We start from the raw sequence: 17,418 nt of genomic DNA, 5'->3' as shown, positions 1-17,418 counted from the left end.
TGTAACATGTGATACCTCTAGATCTTGATGTTTTGAAGAGTTGGTGTCTTCAGAAGAGTTGTTCAGTAGCTCAACGGTTGATATGCGGTGATCATTCAGATACGGAACTACGCCACCAAGGTGGTGGCTAGTTAGCATTAACATTGATTTTGCAGGTGTTCCAGAAATACGAAGAACAAAATGTATGGTTTGTAATTGCTGGGACCGTACTAGGCTCCGGGAAACGCACGATGGACTTTCATGCTCTCTTGCGACATGACGAAACACGTCCTGACACGTCAGGAAAGGAGATGGTGTCGCTCAAGCAGGAAGCCGGGATAGGGGTAATAACCAGTCCTCGAGAAGATTTAGGGAATCCTTTACTGGAACGCTGGGGAAAAGAGCCGCTACGTCGAAAGAAACCATCATCTCGTCATCCTCGATGTGTCTTGACTCTAATAGTTTCTGGGAGAACTCCTGAGAGTTTTTAACTGACCTAGTGGGGAATGGATTCGGCATACTCTGGAATTCCTTGATTAACCATTTCGCAAGTTTATGAGTAGGGGATCCGTCGGCCGAGATGATTTCTCGCATTTCCTTTCCTGGTTTGTGAATCTTCGGTAGTCTTTTAATCCGTGGAAGAATGGGGTTTAACTCTTTCAAACGAGCCTCGCCTTGCAGTCCTTCAGGGTTTTGTCCGTGAGCTTGATGAATCCGGGTAGTGGATCCACTCTCAAATGTCGGTAGGGGCCTTCGTTGATCTTTTTCGCCATTTGTTCGTCGTAATCCGTCTTGTCCATGATGACGACTGCGTTGCCTTTATCCGCCTTGATGTAGAACACTGGTTTATCCTTAAGTTCTTTCACGATCCTCGTCTCGTCCTTGTCTACCCTGCTTCATTGTCCTGTTGTTATGGTCTTTACTACGATGTTCCTCGTTGTGTTCTGGTGCTTTATTGGTACGGTTTGGATGACACAGCGCAACAAAAATGATATTTTTGCATGTCTCAAGGATCAAATTATGTGTCTCTGGTAGATTTAGAGTTGCTGAATCTGATGCTATTCTCAGAAATGTTCCAGTACGTCACAATTTTGAGCTACAGGACGCCAAAGTTGTATAAAACACTGGTTTTATTGATGTTTTCATGAAATTTAAAGTAAAATTTATCAAACTTGTTTATAATCTAATCCACCAAACATGCAAAATAGAACTTGAATTTTCATTTCAGATATAATTTGATTGAAACTGCACGATTAAATTTCGATTAAATCGATTTTTTCAACATGCTTGCAGTCTCCATATAAATTTTTTCGTTTCTTCTATATGGCAAAATACATTAATTCTCCAAACCATTAAAAAATAACTTTTCCGCATCGAAACTATTACGAACTTTGATGATAAGTGTTGTTATACATATAAAGTTTGAATTATGTGGCAAATCAAGCAGATAAATTACCTTACAAGCTGTCAAACTTGCATGCAAGTTGGCTGAAATCGTCATTTTTTGTACTTTCAACAGGCAATATCTCAAAAACTAGACGTGCTATGATATTCATGAAAACGGCAATTAAGTGAACAGCGGTATTTTGGTGCTGGAGACAAAAACGTGTTCCGCAGTGTGATTGCTGTTTCCATGTTTACGATGATTTTCTCCACGGCATGCTTCGTATTCACCGCATATCCTAACCCCTTGTTGATGTGTGTCAATTGCTCTACTGTGAACTGCTGCGTCGAACGGTTAATTACAAAATCTTCAATGGGTTCTATAATCGGAGCAGGAACGTAACTTCCGTCGACTTGGATCGAATGGAGGCTAGATTTTTTTTTCGATGTAGCCTGTTCTTCCTGTCGGCTTCGCATTCTTCCGCTCGTTTAACCTTGGTCAGGAATAATGGGAATCCTTCCGGATATTCCTGAGCCAATTTTAAATGCAGAAAATAGCAGAGAGTTTCCATCTCATACACATATGCAAACAGCTCCGTGCAATGCTAAGGAATTTCGGAATCGATTCAGTATTTTCCAGCAGAGACAACCAACTTAGGACTTCGTTAGGCTCTACCAAGTGGGATGGAATGTACCTAAAAGCTCATAAATTTTAAGTTTATAAAAATGGGTAGGGAGTTACGTTTATACCTAGTTTTTTAATAAATAATGTGTGTATACAATGGTTTTCTTTAAGTCGAGTCTAGTATCCACCTGAAGACGGACGACACTGAAGACAGCCTTACAGTTGAGGTCGAAATACGTGTATCTGTCAAAGGATACAAACTGTAGTGGAATTAAATGGTATAGTACTAAATTCGGGTTTTTCATCTACTTAATCGAATAATATTCATGAAATTTAACCGTAAAACTATTTAAAACAATTATTATGCTTAATTGTTTTGTTCCTTTGCACGGTGGCGCATCAATATACATAGTGGAGGGTCCCATAAGAAATCAATGGATTGCGCCACTGAAGGAACCATTCCTCAAACATACCTCCACTAAAGGAACAGTGTTCCTAATATGCAAGGCTTTTTGCAGGGATATTTCAAATGAATCGTGATTTTTATACATTTGAATGATAGAAGGATTGAGGATCTATATGGTATACGTTAAAATCATATATTTCATGATTTCTACCATGTTTTAGCAGTTTTCCCTTAGGTGCACCACTTGAAGGGCTCGAAAAATCCATAGAGTTATAGAATATAGAGTTCTGGAGTGTCAACTGTATTGTGTTTTAATCTGCTCATTTTAATTCAAACGGTCATTATGCCAAATGACTTTATGCCAAAAGGGGTACAATCTTTTTTACCACAATAAAATTTAAATCGCTAAATTAAATTATAGTCGAATCCTGAAATTATCTGTGACTTGAAATTTGCCTACCTCCAGGGACACAAGCGAATAGTACCATTCTCACCCGACCTGATCCAGTGATCCACCGGAATAACTCCGGTCACAGGAATATTTCCGCGTTCCTCTGTCCACTTCTAGAAACTAGATATGTATGCCAGTATACAGACAAAAAATCATTTGAATCCATTAAGATTTCGCTGAGCGGTGAGGGTTTCACAATTTTTGCTTTCACTCAGGCCTATTCGGGTTAAGTTGATGGATGAAATTTTAACAAAATTAAAACAAAATCAGTTATAATTACAAAAGCTGTTTCAAATGTGTTCCAATTAAAAAAAAATCTGGGAGCAAAAGCTTATACATGTGTGATTTATTCATGTAAAAAAATATGTTATGTTTTTTCTTCATTTGAAACATAATGAGTTTCATTTTTGTTTAAATTTTGTTTAGTGTAGAAGAAATTGTTATATATTTTTTTTTAAATAACAAACTACTAACCAACCAAAATTATAACATATTTTGTTAGAAAATATGCGCCAACTGAGTAACAAAATCTGTTACAACTCTGTTGAAATCCAATAGTCGGGTAAGCAATACGAATGCAAAACAATAGAGTATTAATTTGACACTTTCATCTATTTTCATTTGAATCGAACATTTTTAGGCTGTATATTGGAATTTTAAAAATTGATGCGATTGCTGCTGCTTTGCTGAAATGTTGAATAGTTGACAACCTAGTTATAGTAGATTTGAATTTAGTCTCTTAGGGCCGATTTCTTCACCTTCGCTTAAGCCGTAAACCACATTTACCCATACGATTAAACCAGGTTGAAGGCCTAAGCGGTGGTGTATTTTTACAAACTGGGTCATATTTGTAATCATAATCAGTATTTTCCTTAGAACGTTAAACGCCCTATATACGTTACGTGGTTCAATCAATTCTATTCGATATATACCTGTTTGTATCTAAAAATCGTTTGATTTATGTTGATGAGAATCAATTTTTTTTTCATAAACTTAATGTTATACAAGCTCATCACCAAAATCACTAAAAATTATGTTTACATGTTGATTTTAACTTAAATATTTTTGAAGGTTTGATATATTCTGTATTTTAATGCTTGAAATGTATTCGACACACTAATGTATTCTCAAGCTAAGATACCAATAGGGGAAGTGGTGGCAAAATGAACAGGGGTGGTAAAATGAACACCGTGCCTTGTACCGAAACAAAAAAAGGAAATTTGATTGAACTTTCATCACGCTCGGACGATTTAGAGCATAAATCGGAGTGTTATCAACCCGAACACTCCGATTATGGAGGTCAATTGGAGTGAAAATATGAACGAAAACTAAGATTTTAGAAAACCACGTTTGAAAATTAAAACTGACGAAACTTTTAGCTCGGGAGTTTTGAGGTTTTTCAGTGTGGTGAATTTCGGTATGATAGTATGTCAAATCATATACCTTTAGATTTCTTTTTAAATGGGTTACAATCATTAATGAATATATTATCGGGAATGCAATGAAAATTTTCAAAAATTCTGGTTAGCTCACGTTTTTTGCATGATGTTCATTCTACCACCAACAGCTGTTCCCTTCTCCTACATGTTTAAAAAAAAAAAAACTATACAGTTACAAAAATCAGAAAAAATAAATCTACATGTTTCCGTCCTTTAAAATGTTAGAAAACTTTGTGTAGTTACTACACTACATGTTTAAGGTACGGAAACATGAAGATTTATTTTGTCTGATTTTTGTAACTCTTAAGTTTTTTTATAACAATTTTGGTATCTTAGCTTGTCGAATACATCAGTGCGTCGAATACTTTTTAATTTAATGCTTACAGAATTTGTCAAACCTTCAAAAATGTTTAAGTTAAAATTTACATGTAAGACATAATGTTTGGTCTAAATGAGTTTTCTGTAAAAAAAAGTACTTGTTTGCAAATACTAGAGTTGCAATTATTATTTTAAGAAAAGTATTTTTTACAGAAAATCTGATCAATGTTCGCTTCGGAATTTTGTTTTCCATTTTAAATTTACTTTTCAAACAATTTATGATAAATTTACTTAGTTTATGAATTTCTTACATGGTTTAAACTTGTGCATCAAACTTAATCAAATGTATGAAAACGGCACACAATTTAACTCAATGATATGAATTTGTGATGGTTTATGCTCAAGAAAAAAATATGTAAATAACCTTTTGTTAAGGTTGTTTGTTAGTTGCTCCAAATATTTTGAGTCTAAAATTACAATTGAAATTCTTCTTTCTCTTGAAATACAAAATTATATTATTTTAGAAAAATTAAATACATAAGTTCACAACTAAGAAAAGTGTTCATTTTGAACGATAACTAATCAGATGATCAAGTTAGATTTAACCCTAAACAATCACATTGACCAGTTTTGAAAAATAGGTTATTTTGGATGATATTTAAGAGTCTACGAAATTAATACTTTTTGAAGTTATTTTCTATTTAAATGGCACAGTGCTTATTGGAATATGTGAAACTAACATCATGAGGCTGGTGGATTTTATAAGCTTTAGACAAAGATAGAGAGCAATTTGCATAAGGTGGCACACTTGCCCCAAATTCCGCTAGCATTATTTCAAACAAATTCCATGCCAAAACCTAACAAAAAAAAAACTAAATGTTTAGAACGAAGTTTTTGTCAAAAAAGTTTTTGTTGTTTAGTATTACATTCCTTAAACAAAAAAAAAATGATAAATTTAGATGTTCTAAGGACTGGTTTCTGTTCTTTTCTAAATTTTCATCTCTTTGTGTTGTTCTTAATTTATACAGTATGGATAATTATTATTTTCATTCATTTCATTTTGGTTATCATGATTATTTCCAAGGAGTGTTGAAACCTATAATGATTCGTGAGCAAGAATTTTCTGACAAATCTGATTATTCGAAGTCTCTTAGGATATAACACCTATCGAATGCATGGACTACATCATACAACGACTAATGACAAGCAGTAAAGGAGAGCCTCTCCTAGTGGGCATTATCAACTTCACAGACCGTTGAAGCAAACGGTATTAGTGGGAAAATTAGTTCTATTCGAACGCAACGGCCCATGTGCCGGAGAATGGGTTGTGTTCAAACGGCTGATATGGGGCTGGCTGGTGTCTGTCTCGGTAAAACTACAAAGCGACTCCCTAAAACTGTCCTCCAGAGTTTTGCCATGGCCATCATTGTTGCAGCTAGACCTACAGACAATGTTTTGGGCCGGCTTTTCACCGAAACCGGATTCAGTGGGAATCAAAGCAGCTGGTCGTTCGTTTTTTGTGTCTGGGAAGGATTGCATTTGTGGGCTTTGTACATGGAGCTATTTATGTCTGGCACTTTTTGAAAGTTGAAACAATGTTGTCGCTGTGGCAGGATGATGTTGTGGCATTATACCGAATAATTTTCTTCATTCTATTCGCATGCTAAAAGCTAATCAATCGCTGCGTAGGTTTTCAAAACTTCATTTGAAAATGTTAAAATTTTCATGGGAAATCAACTTTTAGATTACATTTTTTATTTAATATTTTTGTTTCAAACATTACATTCATTTTCCAGATCTAAATGTTTTGTGTTAGACAATACTATCATCCTAATTTGGTAAAAGTAAATTAAGCTAATATTAACATTTTGTTCACAACGTATTTCATTTCATTTGCTATAGCAGTTTAAATGTTTTACAGGTGAATTGAATTCACCTGCTTATAGCAAAAAAAAAACACTGTTCATAAAATTTAACCTAAATATATAAAGCATTACAATTGAATGTTGCAACAATTTTGTGTCTAAAATTAATAACTATTTTATTCGACATTTGTTGCAAGGTTCCTATATAACTAATAAGTAGGAAGAGAGCCTCAGAATAATTTTCAAAATTTCTTTGAATCCCCTGCAGAGCTTTCCTCTTGGTACCCTTGGTTGAAAAGTTAGGAAAAATTGGCTGCGTGGTTTATGATAGTCTTTTTCTACTGACACCTGTGTTTTCGAAGGCAATGTCACAGTTGTTGATTGAAAGGTTTCGCAATCTGTTTTTGTATGATTTGAACATTACTGTCAAATAAAATGAATAACATAAGTGAAAGGCACGACCACCACTTTTCGAAACCACTTTTTCAGTTCTGAATAATGCTAGTGAATGGTCAAGATGTCAATCGGCAAATATTATCCTATGAATAATTTACACCATCCTGGCCATCAACTTCCCTTTTGCTTTTTCCGGCGTTGACGAGACAATGCTAATCCAGAATAATCCTCCCGAGTGGGTAGTCAGTCAGTCAGTCAGCGAAGTATCAAATAATCATCACTTTGCAGAGTGCGGCTTTAATGAATGGCGGTGACGAAATGGTTCAACAAAGAGATTGGATTATTCAAGATGTGAAGCAAACTCACTGGTATCTATTTGAAGGAGAATTTGTTTAAAATTAGGGGACAAATTTTGCACCACAATTAATTTACTGATTCCTTTGTTTGATCGACTTCGGTATATTGTGATGAAATAATAAATCCGCTTACAACATTCAATCATCGACTCTTTTATTTCCCCTCAACGCAGTATATATACGAATGATTAAATTCCGATGAGATTTGCCTCGTACAGAACGTGCGGAAAAAGTCTTCACTGCGAAGGAAATCCCATTTCGACGGATAATAATTCGCGAATGTGTGTTTCACATGTAGCCTATCGTTAAAAAGGCTCTTGCGATGGATTACGGAAGAAACCACTCTGGAGTAAAAATTCCTCCGGTAGAATTCGGATGAAAACTCTTCATGCCACAAAACCCAAATTTTCCTCTGCAGCGGATCCGCTTCAGTTGTTTCATCGATTCATAGAAGGAAGTGAGTGTGCTAAATTTGAAGCGCAAATCTAATATTGATGATCCGTTCATCCTCTTGAGGCAACAAAATCGTTTACGAATTTTGTAGCTTTTTTGTATTCAAGGCTCAGAGCAAAGACAATTTTCCTCAGTAACTTTCATTATTTGCTACCTTTTTGGCTGAAAATCGTAACCCCGCGAAATTATCTCAACATGCAACACTCAACGAACAATGGTTTTGCTATTGGTCATAAAAACAAAAATTCGGCTTCAGCAAAATCTTGATATTTTATGATAATTTCTTGACAAGTACTTAAATAAAAGGTTCCATATATATGTTTGATAAATTATTGCATTTAATTTTCGGCATAAGTCATGTAAATAAGATGTGTTGAGTGGAGAAATTCGTTATAAATATCGAAAATGTAATTTAATGATGTTATACACTTGCATTACATGACCAGTAATTGTTACAAGTGTGTCATCAATGACAGTCCATTTAACTCCTTTGCCTTTTGCCAGAACTGGTATATTGAATACAATCACGTATTGAACACAATTACGTATCAAATAGCATGAATGTACGAGCAATTTATCGAATTTTGTATTTATGACCGCCTTTTTAGATAGCAAAAAACCACTGTGCAACGTTCGTAACAAATTGCTTTAATAAAGTCATAAAACTTTTAACTAAAATCGATACCAACGGCAGCGGCGGCAGTGTGGAAATAAGTTGTTGCAACATCACAGAACATGCAAAGTTCGTGCAGAACTAGTTAGACGCGAGTAAGACCGAGGTCGTCCTGGTTTACGTTTAGTGCACTTGATGCATCCATCAGAACAGCGCGTCATCAGCCAGTTGCTGACGGTTTACGTTGATATTATTACCGTAATAACGATGTAAACGTTATATCAAAATCATGTTGAAGCTCTTAAGCTCCTTCTATTTTCCGACTGGCATAGTGCACTTGTACTATAGCGGACTTGCACATCGACTTGACTGTTCGCTCCTCGTCGTCAGTTTACCCTTTCGGAGAACTCAACACGTCACACACAGGAGTAATTTGAATCAATCATGGCTGAAATTATCTTCTGCCTTCTCAATATTGCCTAAATTACGGTTATGGTTATGGATTGATTACAAATCGTTGCTGGACAATAATTCACCTTCATCTTTCTCGCGTTGCGTCCTAACTGGGACAGAGGCTGCTTCTCAGCTTAGTGAACTTATGAGCACTTTTACGGTTATTAACTGATAGCTTTCTTTGCAAATTCACCATTTTTGTATTTGTATATCGTGTGGCAAGCACGGTAAATGGCTGGGCATGGCGTACCATTGGTACCTCGCGTACCTGCAGGAATAAAATAGACCCCTTTGTGCGGTCCTTAGCCTCTTGCCCAGCAACGCCTATCCCTACCTCCTCGTGGTACTGGCCGGGGTACGAGTAACCTTGGGGAAGATCGGGAAACCAACCCCCGGTGGGAACTTTGGTCGTATGCTGACAGGGAAGGGGGGGTTTGCTTTTGCTTTTGCTTCTGCAAACCTTGAGCGTCTGTACTCCATGTTAGGAGCGGCTCACAACAGCGTCTGTTCCCCATGTCAGGGCGGCTGATCATCGTCCGAGTGCCAGAGAAGGACTCTAAGCTAAACTGCGCACTATGGCCCTCCGAACATTTAGGGGGAATGGTCCTCCGGAAATCTAGGGGGTTGGTGTCAGGCCCTGCAAGCCAACCGTAAAAACACATCAGCACAGGAACGTCAACGAAAATACGAAGGCGCATCATCAGCGGAAGTCGTGCCTACTATGGGCTCCAGAAGAAACTGCGGTCAAGAAAGATTCACACCCGCACCAAATGCACGATGTACAAAACGCTCATAAGACCGGTAGTCCTCTATGGGCATGAGGCGTGGACTATGCTCGAGGAGGACTTGCAAGCTCTTGGGGTTTTCGAACGCCGAGTGCTAAGGACGATCTTCGGCGACGTGCAGGAGAACGGCGTGTGGCGGCGAAGGATGAACCACGAGCTCGCTCAACTCTACGGCGAACCCAGTATCGTGAAGGTAGCTAAAGCTGGAAGGAAACGCTGGGCAGAGCATGTTGCAAGAATGCCGGACAACAACCCTGTAAAGATGGTGTTCGCCACGAATCCGGTCGGAACAAGAAGGCGTGGGGCGCAGTGAGCTAGGTGGATTAACCAGGTACACCAGGACCTGGAGAGCGTGGGTCACAGTCGAGGATGGAGAGAAGCGGCCATGAACCGAGAGAATTGGCGAAATATTGTTGGCGAGGCTTTATCAAGATAATTGATGTAAAGCCAAATAAGTAAGTAAGTAAGTGGCAAGCACGAAGATATTCTATGCCCTGGTAAGTAGAGCAAATTTCCTTTACGAAAATATGATCGACCGCCGTGATTCGAAAGATTTCTGATATCTCTAGCAATAAAAAGTGTTATAAAATAATATCTACGCTTGAATTCAGTGCATATGGTAATAGGGCGTCTGTACCAGTGATAGTGGCAATAGTAACGGGTTGAGGAATAAAAAATCGCCAAAAAATAACGGAAACTCGTTTTTTATATCTGAATACGTCATTCGAAAGCTTTTTCATTATATTTCATGTAAAAAATAATCTTAGAATGATAAAATCATTGAATTTATCAAAAAAGCATTTCCTCCATTACTGGAACACGTTCCAGTAATAGTGGTATTTGCTAACTTTTCCTTTTCCTTTAATAGTGGTTTACATTGATTTCCCATTGAGACTCACTATTATAGGAACGCCCCACTATAACTGGTGCAAAGGAGCAAAAAAGTTAAGGATTTTAATTGTTTTCTACTATTTCCTTACTGTTTCACAAGATTTTTTTTCACACATTCATATCATTTTGACAATGTCCATGTTAGAAAAATACACATAAAAATAAAAATTGGCTATAACACGCTTGAAACGGCACTACCACTATTATTGGTACACACACTATGACTGGATCAGACACCCTACAACTCATTTCATTCGCGGCCGCATGTCTCTATCCTCGGCTCTGCCCCACGTTCGCCAAATCGATACGTACTTGATCCGCTCACCTAACTTGCAGCGCTCCACGCCTTCTTGTACCTACCGGATTCGAAGCGAACACCATCTTTAAAGGATTGCTGTCCGGCATTCTTGCAACATGTCCTGCCCATCGTATCGTGGTTCATCTTTCGCCGCCATACATCGTTTTCCTGCACACCGCCAAAGATTGTCCTAAGCCCCCGACGTTCGAAGACTCCAAGTGCTTGCAAGTTCTCCACGAACAGCGTCCACGTTTCATGCCCGTAAAGGACTACCAGTCTTATGAGCGTTTTGTACATGGTACATTTGGTGCGGGTGTGAATCTTTTTTGACCGCCGCTTCTTGTGGAGGCCATAGCAGGTCCGACTTCCACTGATGATGCGCCTCCGTATTTCACGACTAACGTTATTATCAGCCGCCAGTAAGGATCCAAGGTAGACGAATTCGTCGACCAACTCGAACGTATCCCCGTCTATCGTAACACTGCTTCCTAGGCGAGCCCTGTCGCGCTTGGCCCCATCAGCTAGGTTGCGTTCACCACCAGTCCAGCTTTTGCTGCCTCGCATTTCATGGGGGTTTACAGGTCTGCCACCTTTTCAAATGTTCGACCCACAGCGTCCATATCATCGGCGAAGCAAACAAATTGACTGGATCTCGTAAAAATCGCACCCCGGCTATTAAGCCCGGCTCTCCGTATAACAGCAATATTGAACAACAGGCACAAAACCCCATCACTTTGTCGTAGTACAATTTTGCACACCTTCCAATCGTCGCTCTTATCAGTCTAGTGAGCTTCCCGGGAAGTCTTTTCTCGTCCATGGTTTTCCATAACTTTACGCTGTCGATACTATCGTATGCCGCCTTGAAGTCGATGAAAAGGTGATGCGTTGGGACCTGGTATTCACGGCATTTTTGGAGAATTTGCCGTATAGTAGAGATCTGATCTGTTAGTGATCGGCCGTCAACGAAGCCGGCTTTGTAACTTCCCACGAACTCGTTTACTACAGGTGTCAGACGACGGAGATGATCTGGAATAATACTTTGTAGGCCGCATTTAGAATGGTGATTGCCTATCAGTTGGTGCAGACAAATGACCAGCCTCTCCGGGCCCATCTTTATGAGTTCAGCTCCGATAACATCCTTAACAGCAGCTTTATTGTTCTTGAGCTGGTCAATGCCCTTAAAGTGGGGGCTGGTTGGTTTCCATCTTCCGCAGTACTGACGAAGGCATTTCCTCCGTTGTCCCGTCCTTCATCTTCCGCAGTACTGACGAAGGCATTTCCTCCGTTGTCCCGTCCTTCATTGCCTGTGCTCTGAGCGCCATTCAGGTGTTCGTCGAAGTGCTGCTTCCACCTTTCGATCACTTCAAGATTGTCTGTCAAATGCTCCCATCCTTATCCCTGCACATTTCGACTCGCGGCACGAAGCCGGTGCGGGATGTGTTGAGCTTCTGATATAACTTACGTGTTTCTTGAGACCGACACAGACGGATCCGCTGTTGCCGTTTTTGTCTATAACTTTCTACTTTTTGCCGGGTCCCTTGCTGCAGCATGACCGCCCGCGCTGCATTCTTCTTCTCCAGAATCTGGCTACATTCTTCGTCGAACCAATCGTTCCGTCGACTCCATCCTAGCTCTAAGTTGCATTGTTCATGGCCGCTTTCTCTGTTCTCCAGCAGTCCTCAAGACGGGCTTCATTCTGCTCACTCTTTTCCGGTAATGCAGCCTCGAGGTGCTGCGCGTATGCAGCTGCAACAACCGGTTGCTTAAGCCGATCTTGGCCATACCAGCGCGGGCGCCGGTACTGTACGTTGTTTACGACGGAAAGTTTTTGGTGGAGTTTAACCATCACCAGATAGTGGCCAAAGTCTAACATCGAAAAATATCTAACATCGCCACGATAGGTCCTGACGTCGAAAATGTCGGAGAAGTGTCGTCCATCAATCAAAACGTGGTCGATTTGTGATTCTGTCTGCTGTGATGATCTCCAGGTTGATCGGTATGGAAGGCTGTGCTGGAAATAGGTGATACGTACGGCCATATATTGGAGGACGCGAAATCAATTAGTCGTAAGCCTTTTTCGTTCCTCAGCCGTTGGGCGCTGAACTTTCCAATAGTTGGTCTGAAGTTATCCTCCTGGCCAACCTGAAGGTTTGGATCTCTTATGATCATCAGTGCTTCCGGAGTGGCAGTAATTGCTCAGGCGCAAGAAGCTATGAAACAGAACGGCATGTGACGATTCTACGAATCTGTCAATGGTGTGCGGAGAAAAACAGCGCCAACTTCGGCCATGTGCAACGACCGCGAGGGAAACTTGTTGACGGATAAAACAATGGTGGCCGCCAGGTGGAAAGAGTACGTTGAGTCTTTGTTTAACGGAGATAACTGAAGTGGATCCTGTAGCAAAATTCAAATCGATGACGATGAACAGGCTGTGGAACCTCCAACGCTAGATGAGTTAAAGAAAGCTATCAATGGGCTGAAGAACAACAACTTACTTACTTACTTATTTGGCTTTACATCAATTATCTTGATAAAGCCTCGCTAACAATATTTCACCAATTCCCTCGGTTCATGACCGCTTCTCTCCATCCTCGACTGTGACCCACGCTCTCCAGGTCCTGGTGTACCTGGTCAATCCACCTAGCTCGCTGCACCCCACGTCTTCTTGTTCCGACCGGATTCGTGGCGAACACCATCTTTACAGGGTTGTTGTCCGGCATTCTTGCAACATGACCTGCCCAGCGTATCCTTCCAGCTTTAGCTACCTTCACGATACTGGGTTCGCCGTAGAGTTGAGCGAGCTCGTGGTACATCCTTCGCCGCCACACACCGTTCTCCTGCACGCCGCCGAAGATCGTCCTTAGCACTCGGCGTTCGAAAACCCCAAGAGCTTGCAAGTCCTCCTCGAGCATAGTCCACGCCTCATGCCCATAGAGGACTACCGGTCTTATGAGCGTTTTGTACAACGTGCATTTGGTGCGGGGGTGAATCTTTCTTGACCGCAGTTTCTTCTGGAGCCCATAGTAGGCACGACTTCCGCTGATGATGCGCCTTCGTATTTCCCGACTAACATTGTTGACAGCCGTCAACAAGGATCCGAGGTAGACGAACTCGTCCACCACCTCTATCGTAACACTGCTTCCTAGGCGGGCCCTGTCGCGCTCAGTTCCGCCAACCAGCATGTACTTTGTTTTCGACGCATTCACCATTAGCCCGACTCTTGTTGCTTCGCGTTTCAGGCGGGTGAACAAATCTGCCACCGTTTCAAAATTTCTCCCAATAATATCCATGTCGTCCGCGAAGCAAACAAATTGTCCGGATCTCGTGAAAATCGTGCCTCGACTGTTAAGTCCGGCTCTCCGCATGACACCTTCAAGCGCAATATTGAACAACAGGCACGAAAGTCCGTCGCCATGTCGTAGTCCCCGCCGAGACTCGAACGAACTGGAGTGTTCGCCCGAGATCTTCACGCAGTTTTGCACACCGTCCATCGTTGCTCTGATCAATCTTGTGAGCTTCCCGGGAAAGCTGTTCTCGTCCATGATTTTCCATAGCTCTATGCGGTCGATGCTATCGTATGCCGCCTTGAAATCGATGAACAAATGGTGCGTAGGGACCTGGTACTCACGGCATTTCTAGAGGATTTGCCGCACGGAAAAGATCTGGTCCGTTGTCGAGCGGCCGTCGATGAAACCTGCTTGATAACTTCCCACGAACTCGTTTGCTATAGGTGATAGACGACGGAAGAGAATCCTGGATAGCACTTTATAGGCGGCGTTTAGGATGGATTGAAGAACAACAAGGCTTCACCGTATCATTTCGTGGAAATGAAAGGAATAACAAATGCCTACTAGTTGGTTGGAAGGTCTCATTTGCCCTTTGTACAAGAAAGGGCATCGACTGGAGTGCGCCAATTACCGAGGGATAACACTCCTTAATTCGGCGTACAAAATCATGTCTGGAATTCTGTTCAACAGATTGAGACCGTATGAGGAGTCCTTTGTCGGCGAATACCAAGCTAGTTTTCGAGAGGGCCAATCAACGACGGATCAAATGTTTACCCTGCGTCAAATCCTAGATAAATTCCGGGAGTACAACTTGCAGACTCATCATCTGTTTGTAGATTTCAAAGCAGCGTACGATTCAGAGAAGAGAAACGAGTTGTGGCGAATCATGTGCGAACATGGCTTTCCGGCGAAGCTGATTAGACTGATTCGTGCAACGCTTGATGGATCAAAATCTAATATGCGGGTGGTGTACGAGATTTCGTCATCGTTCGTAACCTTAGGTGGATTGAAACCGGGTGACGTTCTTTCTGACTTGCTGTTTAACATAGCGCTCGAATGTGCTATCAAGAGAGCCGGTGTGCAGAGAAGCGGTACCATTATCGAACGTTCTTATATGCTTCTTGGCTTTGCGAACGATATCGACATCATCAGGACTGACATCGAGATCAACATGGGCAGTGGAAGAGGCGTTCGTGCCTTTCAAGAGGGAGACAGCGAGGATCGGGCTCACGATCAACACCACAAACACGAAGTACATGATAGCTGGTGGTCAACGTGGATCCGGACGTGTTAGTGGTAGCGAAATGATGCTAGATGGTGAAAAGTTTGAAGTGGTGGATGAATTTGTGTATCTTGGAACACTAGTGACATGCGATAATGATGTTACCCGCGAGGTGAAAAGACGTATTGCAGCTGCGAGTCGGGCTTTTTACGGGCTCCGTAACCAGCTGAAGTCCCATAGCCTGCAAACTAAAACAAAACTCGCGTTATACAAGAAACTAATCCTTCCGGTTGTCCTATATGGCCACGAATCATGGACATTGAAGGAAGTCGACCGGAGAGTTTTCGGGGTGTTTGAACGTAGAATGCTGCGAACAATACTCGGCGGTAAACTAGAAAACGGTATCTGGCGACGTTGCATGAATCACGAGTTGTATCAAGTGTATAAAGAGGTGGATATTTTCAAGCGCATAAAACACGGCAGGCTGCGTTGGACTGGTCATGTTGCCCGTATGCCGGAAGAACGACAAGCAAAGATAATATTCAATAGAGAACCCGGACGAGGCCGCAGGCTTCGGAATAGGCCGCGCACACTATGCCTTTTTGCAGTTGAGGAGGACTTAAGGGCACTTAACGTTCAGGGCGACTATAAGCGATTGGCCCAGGACCGAACCCAGTAGAAAAGACTCATCATTCGGCGCGAATTCATCGAAGCGAATTGTAGCCCATCAAGTAAGCTTCCGGAGTGAGGGCTGTGCACGTTTATTATGCTGAAGTTGAAGAACCGGCCTTTGAGCCTCAACTTGCACATTCTCTCATTGCCACCACCCAATCATGCGCCTTTGCATATCACCCATCACTATAATAGCTGTTACCAGCTCATGTGTGTTGCCTCAGCTCTAGTAAATGATATGGTTACCTCTAAACGTTCGCATCATTGATCCCTTCCAACAAACTTCCTGCAACGCTACGATGCCGAATCCGCGTCCTTCAGCACATCGGCTCCCGATGAAGTTGAGAGATTTACAGTTCCACGTACCGAGCTTCCAATCGCTAGACCCTTTACGTCGCTGTGGTCTTCGCCGATTGTCCCGGTTCGTATTATCTCGTTGATTATTCGTTGCTTGAGGACCTTAGTGCGCAGTTTATCTTGGAGTCTTTCTCGTGCACTCGGACGATGATCAGCCGCCCCTGATATGGGGAATACACGCTGTTGTGAGCCGATCCTTACATGGAGTACAGACGCTCCACGTTTGCAGAATCAAAAGCAAAAGCAAACCTCCCCTTCCATGTTAGCAAACGACTAAAGCTCCCACCGAGGTTGGTTTCCCGATCTTCCCTAAGGTTACTCGTACCCCGGCCAGTGCCACGAGGAGGTAGGGATAGGAGTTGCTGGGCAAGAGACTAAGGACCGCCCAGAGGGGTCTTTTTTATTCCTTCAAGTACGCAAGGTACCAATGGTACGCTATGCCCAGCCATTTACCAACCAAAACATCTCCTAACATTCAAATATGGTATTAACTAAGGCTTATGGACAAAACGTCGAAAGGACAAGAGATCGAAAATGATTTGCTTAGTGGGAATTTTTTCCTTATTTGAAAAAAGATTTCGAACGTTTGTCATAGATTCATTAACTAGAATATGTAAGCCAATCTCACATTTTTCGATCAGAAACCTCAATTCTCGCGGAACATTACTAAAGGACCTATGTACAAATGAGAGATTCTCTCCTCTCTCGTTCTATTTCGATTATAACAGTGGAATACTAAAGATTTTGGGAAGTTTTTCACTATAGATCGAAAGTCAATTTCCTTGACTAGCATTTCATACAAAAAGCGCAACAGTAGAGGTTAATGTGACTCAGTTATTAATGAAAGAGAAAGTAAACAAAGAAGGCCTCTCAATGTTAGATAGGTCCTTTAGTAATGTTCCGCGAGAATTTTCAAAATTATGGAATTACGGCCACGAATTCGTTCTTGTTACTCCTCCGTGAATCACGTCGCCTGCCAGCAACGAAAGCGCATTTCACCAACTTTGCGGCGATTCGCCCACTTTGGGTACAGGAAAAAAAACATCCTTACGCCGTTCAGCAGTTCCCTACACATGCATGATGCCGCCACCGCCGCCATAACAGGTACAATAGGTTGCGCAATAAAATTATATGCGAGCAAAGGGCATTAAAAAGTTTTCAACCGAAAT

The 17,418-nt window shown here is 41.4% G+C and overlaps 1 protein-coding gene across 5 annotated transcripts in view; it reads right to left on the bottom strand.

Moving 5' to 3' along the window:
- Positions 1 to 17,418, bottom strand: part of LOC5575438 (semaphorin-1A) — a 612,610-nt gene that overhangs the window by 140,391 nt on the left and 454,801 nt on the right. The gene's annotated exons all lie outside the window — the stretch shown is intronic.

This window comes from Aedes aegypti, chromosome 2, assembly GCF_002204515.2.
Source record: "Aedes aegypti strain LVP_AGWG chromosome 2, AaegL5.0 Primary Assembly, whole genome shotgun sequence".
Lineage (NCBI taxonomy): Eukaryota > Metazoa > Arthropoda > Insecta > Diptera > Culicidae > Aedes > Aedes aegypti.
This window is presented reverse-complemented; position numbering and strand designations above follow the sequence as displayed.